This window comes from Asparagus officinalis, chromosome 5 (genome assembly GCF_001876935.1).
Source record: "Asparagus officinalis chromosome 5, Aspof.V1, whole genome shotgun sequence".
Classification (NCBI taxonomy): Eukaryota; Viridiplantae; Streptophyta; class Magnoliopsida; order Asparagales; family Asparagaceae; genus Asparagus; species Asparagus officinalis.
Window position 1 is genome coordinate 37,470,517 of NC_033798.1, and position 8,097 is coordinate 37,478,613.

An 8,097-nucleotide genomic window follows, 5' to 3' on the forward strand; every position below is an offset into this window, starting at 1 on the left:
AGTCGACTAGTCAATCAACTGAATAAGAAAACAAAAACTTTTGAAGATTGTAGGCAGTTTTATCAGTCGACTGATAAAAATCATCAGTCGGCTGATAACAGGTTTTCAGTCTGTAATAAATAGTAAACATGAATTTCAAACCTCTTTTAAAATAGTAAATAAATTCTAAAAAATGTAAAACTTTAGAAAAAGTTTATAAACATGAATATGAACATGTTGGAAAAATAATTTTTCAATTTGCTCTTACCATTTGTGAAATCTCAGAGATATTCAAAAACACTAAAATACATGTGTTTATAAACATGTTAAATTTGACATTTAGCTCAAATCAAGTTCTAAAAACTTGTGTAATGTTTTTATGGACTTAATGACATATGTTAATAATGTTTGTATAGTCCAAAGCATATTAAAACATATTTTGCATAAAAACACCTATGATTTGAGAAATATCACAAATAAGCGTGTGTGTGTGTAAATTTGAGCTTGAAGAATTTGCACACATTACATATAAACCTATACTAAATATACCAAGAATTAATCATATGAATCTTGAACTTGATTGGTTGACTTGATTTGCATTGGTTTCAATATCAATGTAGCTCATTTTCCTGTGTATACTAAACAACACAAAACAAAATGCTAAAACTAATATTACTCGTAAATTATTTGTTAAATTATCATCAAAACAAGAAGGCCAACAGATTTGACAAAACGTCGACATTCAGAGCATTCGAATATTTAAATTATCATCAAAACAAGAAGGCCAACAGATTTGACAAAACGTCGACATTCAGAGCATTCGAATATGAAGTAGTTTCTTGTCGAAAGAAAAATGGCTCGTAAGTTTCTCCAAATAGCTTAAACTTACTAGTTTATTAATTGATGTGATACTTATTCTTTATCTGTGATGCATAAGCATTATTGGTGATATATATTGGTATCATGTGACATTTATACATTCTGTGTGACATATACTCTTTATCGGTGACATATGCTAGTCTTATGTGACATTTATACATTCTGTGTGACATATACTCATTATCAGTGACATGTACCGATGTTATGTGATATTTATACAATTTGTGTGACTTATCTCATTATTTGTGATAGTTTATCATTTTCTATGATGCCTAGATATTATTTGTGATGTTTTTTGTACCACCTGTGAGTTTTACATATTTAATGTGATACATAATTATTATTATTTTGACATCTTGCTTATTTGTTGTGATAGTTATTCGTTAACTATGATTAATAATCTTATTTGTGACTGTATATGACTGTTACTTTACCTCTTTTCTATTTAGGTACAATTATGACATACATGCATATTTATACATCAAGGCAATCCTAGAAGGAAAGGAGGTCGTGGACATTAAAGCTTTACAAAGAGAGTCTGAAATGTTAAGGGCAGGAATTGCTACTCAAATTATATGTGAATAGGTTCAAAGCTAATCTAATTCCGATTTTATACCAATTAAAACTAATTAACAAATATATCCTAGCAAGATAGATATTTGATTGAATTAAAGCAATAATATATATACAAAGGGCAAAACTAAACAAGAAACAATATAAACAAATAGTGACACAAAGAGCAAACCAAACACAATAATATAATCATGAAGTTCGATCCTTCCGACCTACGTCTCCGCTCCCCACTCTAGGGGAGAATTTACTATCACAAATGGGTTTTCAAAGTTCACCCAAAAATGTTCACAATCAGTTTTTAACGCTCACCGACAAACGTTTACAACATACAAGGTAAACACACTTTACACCCTCTAAGTGTTGGCCTAGCACGTATCCTCTTCCTCAAGTGCTAGGATTTACAACCTCTCTAAGCTTTACAACTGACGCCACACCTCTTGGAATCGACCCCGTCTCTCACCACACACTCCTCTCAGTATACAAGTATAATACAATGTGTAACTTACAATAAGGCTTAATTACAACATTTGTTCTCTACAATAGATGAGAACATAATGTAAGCTCACTCTCATAATGTCATAATCCCACAACCTAATATATATTGTATGAAATGCTAAAAGCTCAGACAAGGGTGTGTGTGATAAAATGAGTTCAAATGAAATCTAACTCAATTAGCAAACTAGCAACAATATGAATATAAAAAATTAGTAATAAATTGCTAGATAAAATAGTTAGAAGAATTTCTTTATAAACACGAAAGTGGATGAAGAAGATTGTGATGAATTCCTCAGTTGAAAATTCAAGCTTTCTCTTTTGTAAACAAACACCAAACTCAAACTTGAGAAGAAACAAACTTTAAAACCCTTTAAAACTCTTGTTAAAACCCTCTAGGATTTTTTTTACGGAGCTGAAATAGTGAGGGGTATTTATAGGATGAAAACTAAAGCCCAAAAACCAAGAAAACCCAGCAAAAAGATAAAAATATAAAAATCTAAAAAACTAGTCGTTACAAGTGTTGATCGACTGATAAGCTGAATCGGTCGATTGACGAGCTAACCATTATAGGCAGCTAACAGCTTATCAGTCGACTGATAAATTTCATCAGTCAGCTAATGATCATATCAGTCGACTAGTCAGTCGACCGAATAAGAAAACAAAAACTTTTAAAGATTGCAGGCAGTTTTATCAGTCGACTGATAAAAATCATCAGTCGACTGATAACAGGTTTTCAGTCTGTAATGAATAGTAAACACGAATTTCAAACCTCTTTTAAAAATAGTAAATAAATTCTAAAAAATGTAAAACTTTAGAAAAAGTTTATAAACATGAATATGAACATGAACATGTTGGAAAAAGAATTTTTCAATTTGCTCTTACCATTTGTGAAATCTCAGAAATATTCAAAAACACTAAAATACATGTGTTTATAAACATGTTAAATTTGACATTTAGCTCAAATCAAGTTCTGAAAACTTGTGTAACATTTTTATGGACTTAATGACATATGTTAATAATGTTTGTATAGTCCAAAGCATATTAAAACATATTTTTCATAAAAACACCTATGATTTGAGAAATATCACAAATAAGCGTGTGTGTAAATTTGAGCTTGAAGAATTTGCACACATTACATATAAACCTATACTAAGTATACCAAGAATTAATCTTATGAATCTTGAACTTGATTGGTTGACTTGATTTGCATTGGTTTCAATATCAATGTAGCTCATTTTCCTATGTATACTAAACAACACAAAACAAAATACTAAAACTAATATTACTCATAAATTATTTATTAAATTATCATCAAAACAAGAAGGCCAACAGATTTGACAAAACGTCGACATTCAGAGCATTCGAATATTTAAATTATCATCAAAACAAGAAGGCCAACAGATTTGACAAAACGTCGACATTCAGAGCATTCGAATATGAAGTAGTTTCTTGTCGAAAGAAAAATGGCTCATAAGTTTCTCCAAATAGCTTAAACTTACTGGTTTATTAATTGCTGTGATACTTATTCTTTATCTGTGATGCATAAGCATTATCGGTGATATATACTGGTATCATGTGACATTTATACATTCTGCGTGACATATACTCTTTATCGGTGACATGTGCTGGTCTTATGTGACATTTATACATTCTGTGTGACATATACTCATTATCAGTGACATGTACCGATGTTATGTGATATTTATACAATCTGTGTGACTTATACTCATTATTTGTGATAGTTTATCATTTTCTATGATGCCTAGATATTATTTGTGATGTTTTTTGTACCACCTGTGAGTTTTACATATTCAATGTGATACATAATTATTATTTTTTTGACATCTTGCTTATTTGTTGTGATAGTTATTCGTTAACTATGATTAATAATCTTATTTGTGACTATTTATGACTGTTACTTTACCTCTTTTCTATTTAGGTACAATTATGACATACATGCATATTTATACATTAAGGCAATCCTAGAAGGAAAGGAGGTCGTGGACATTAAAGCTTTACAAAGAGAGTCTGAAATGTTAAGGGCAGGAATTGCTACTCAAATTATATGTGAGGGTCGAAAATTGAAGAAGTTAGTGTTGGCCTTCTTGTTTTGATGATGTTTAACAAACAATTTATTACTAATGTTGTTTGTCTAGTGTTTGTACATTCTTATATATTGTAGACAAACAACGTGGTTGGAGGATGGATGGATTGCGCCATAACGACGATATCAAATGGAGGTTGGCGGAATTGTGGAGTGAAGCAACATACAATTCAAGTTAAAGATCAAGTTCAAGCTTCATCCGCAAAGATTACCAAGTCAAGCATATTGAAGACCAATCAAGCTTGGGTAATTTAGTTTAGGAGTTTATATTATGTGTGTTATATACTCTAAGCTCAATTATCTATACACACACATTTATTATTGGTTTCTTCGTATATATATATATATAGTCATATATATATATATAAGTTTTGGTTTCTATGCATATATATAGTTATATATATACATACATATGTTTTGAGTTTTTATGGTTATATATATGAAATTCTATATTTCATATTTTCTATTATGTTTTTGAAAACATTGCATAGAATATGCAATTTTGTGAAAATATTGTATTCTTAGTTTATAGACTTCAATATCAGTTTATACATGTTTTACTAAGTCTACAAAAACATTTCACAAAGTTTCAAAAGTTGGTTTATGTCAAAACATCAAAATTCAAGTATCTCATATTTTCATGTTTTGGACTAGTTTGTAAAATGATGATATTTTTCATTTGGGAAGTCCTTTTTCGAAACCAGTCGTTGTAGCATGTTTATTATCATGTCTACAATCATTCCCCAAAGTTTTACATTTTTTGGAATTTATTTGATATTTTTAAACAGGGTTTTAAAATCAGCTCTAAAACCGATTTTTTCTGGAATGTCAGTTTTCGGTCGACCGGTACGGTCGACCGGTCAATTGACCATTCGTCAGTATTTTTCCAGAGAATCATCGGTCGACCGGTCCGGTCGACCGAGAGCTCAAATCGGTCGACCGACAGAAATTCCGGTCGACCGACGCTAGTCCAGAAAGTTTGCTTCGTGTTTTTGCTCTCATCGGTCGACCGACGGGATTTTCGGTCGACCGACAATATGACCGTTGGACTTCTAACGGCTATTTCTGAGCTGACTCTTCTGGGGCATTTTGGTCTTTCTGTTTTGGGGTTTTTGCTGAGATTTCTAGTGGGTATATATACCCCATCGCTGATGTCTTTTCAGTCAGTTAAGAGAGTTTTAAAATAAGTTTAAGAAAGTTTTAATCAAGGGTTTATGTTTGGTTTAAGTGTGTTTATAAGCTTTTAAGCATTTGAGTGTTTTGGTTTTGTGAATCACTTCCACAAGAGCTTGAGGAGATCATCTATTGGTGTTTGAGCATCCAACTCTTCTCCTTCCACTCTTGATCTATTGAGAAGTTTTCTAAACTCAATCTAGCTTCATATTTTATATTGTTTGATTATCTTTTTATTAAGCTAGTGTTCATATTGAGTTTAGTTGATTTTATTATCTCTTTGTTCACACACAACCTATTGAGCTTATTGTATTTACATTCATAGTATAATTGGGTTGTGAGATTGTGTATCTTAGAGAGTGAGCTTACAATTCGTTCTCATCCATTGTAGAGAACAAACACTTTGTATTGAGCCTTAATTGTGAGGATACACTTTGTAATACACTTGTACACCAAGAGAGAAGTGTGTGGCGAGAGTCGGGGATCGTCCCAAGAGGAGTGGGGTAGGTGACGAGAGGTTGTAATTCCTAACACTTGAGGGAGACACGTCTAGTTCCAACACTTAGTGGGTGTAGAGTGTGATTGCAAGAGTGTTGATTGTAAAGTTTTCGGTTAGCTAGAAAACCGAGTGTGAGGTGTAAACGTTATTCGGGTGAACGTAGAAAACCCGGTTGTGATAGTGGAGATCTCCTCGAGGTGAGGAGCGGGGACGTAGGTCGTGGGGACCGAACCTCGTAAACATATCGTTTTGTTTGTGATTGCATTGGCGTTCTTATTCTTGTTTTCATATCTTATATCGCCTTTGTGTATTGCTCATCATATTACCCTATCACTTGTGTAGATTGTTTATTTTACCCTTGTGTTAGTTCATATATCCTTGCTCATATATTTGTAATATCTCATTGATAGGATATATTCATTTGTTCATATTGCTTATCCTAGCTTACGTATCTTGTTGTATTTTATACTTGCTAGGATAACTTATTAATTAGTTTTAATTGGCATTTAATCGGATTAGATTAGCATAAGACCCTAATCACCCCCCCTCTAGGGTCTAACAATTGGTATCAGAGCTTGGTGCTCTTTGATTTAAGGTCTAATCGCCTTGAGTTAAAGATCCAAGTTAGCTTATTGTGCTAATCTAATTTTGAGCTTTATTTGTATCTTGCTTGCCTTTTATATTATGGATATGCATGGTTTAGGTTATGCCATTAATATTACTCCTAGATTAGATAATTTCCCCTATGCCCAATGGTGTGTTAGATTTAAACTATTTGTTAGATCTAAACATTTTGATTTATGGGAAATTATAGATGATACTTATATTGTGCCCATTTTGAAGAAATCCAAGTGGAATAAGAATGATCATCGTATGTTTACAATGAACAATATTTTGTTAGAATATTTGCTAAATGCTTTTAATTCATCTATGTCTAACAAGTTTGTTCATTTTGATAGTGCTTACACCTTATGGATATTTATAGAAGCACATCAAGGAGACTTGGAGGCGATCCGACAAGCTTTGGAGGATCCCGCTTCAAGTTCATGTGGAGCATCATGCACACGGCCACTAGGCGATAGCCCTAGTGAGGTTTGCGAGTTCAAATCTATTAATGATTTACCTAATGATGAACTTGCTTGTGCTAGTGAAAAATTATTACATGCCTTTAACAAGTTGCAAAATGATTTTATTGATTTACAAAGCAAGCATGTTAGTTTAAAATCCGATCATGAGAAGCTAGCTTCCAATTTTGATATCATTTCTCAAGAAAATATTGCTCTTAAAGAAAATAATGATATGTTAAAATTGGAAAATGAGAAATTATCATCATCCATTTCTAGCTTATCTCATGCTAAGATTGATGCCATGTTAGAAGTAGAGAACATAAAGAATGATACAGCTTCTTTTATAAATAACTATTTATGTTCTACTTCTAAAAATGCATATGTGCCTAAAAATGAAGATTTGAATCTTATGAAAAATAGTATTTCATCTTTAGATTCAACTTTGAAAATATGCATCAATAATCATAAGAAACTTATGGACTTATGTGCAAAGTCTCGTGCTAACTCTTCAAAACCAAGCACTCACTATGCACATATGTATAGCAAAGTTTACAAATGCTCAATTTGCGGTCGTAAAGGCCACATTGCTAAATTTTGCTATGATGCACACAAATCTTCTAAGATTAATGCTTATTGTGCATCTCATAAGGCATCTTCATCACACACACATGCACATGCATCTATTTCTCATCATAAGCATGCTAATGTGTATAAATGTGATCTATGTGGTCGGTTTGGCCATTTGGCAAAGTTTTGCTTTGACATGAAAAAGAATTCTAGTTTGCCAAATGTTTTTCATAGACCACATGTGTTTAAGTGTGATATTTATGGTAGATTTGGCCATTTGGCAAAGTTTTGTTATGATTTAAAAAATTATTCAAACTTGCCAAATTTCTCAAGTAGACCACATTTGTTTAATGATGTTTCTCATTTGCAAAATAATTCTAAAAGACAATCTTTATTTGCAAATGTTCCACGTGCACCTTTTAATGGTCAACATAAGCAAATGCTTCCTTTCCATTGTACATATTGCAATCGGAAGGGTCATTTGAGTAATTATTGCTATGACCGATCCCGTGCACCATATATGTCCAAGAGGGTTCATAACCCTAGGACTTTGAGCTTTAATGATAGGGGTCATGTCCCTAAACAAACCGGCACCAAGAATACTTGGGTGCCAAAATAATTTTTAAAGCCAAGAATTTTAGTGTTTTTTTTCTTTTCTTGATTTTGAAAATTATATCTTTAAAATCTTTTAGTTATGAAAACAATTTTTTCTTGTATCAAAATCTTTTGTTTTCATGATTATTATTTTTGTTTGATGAGAG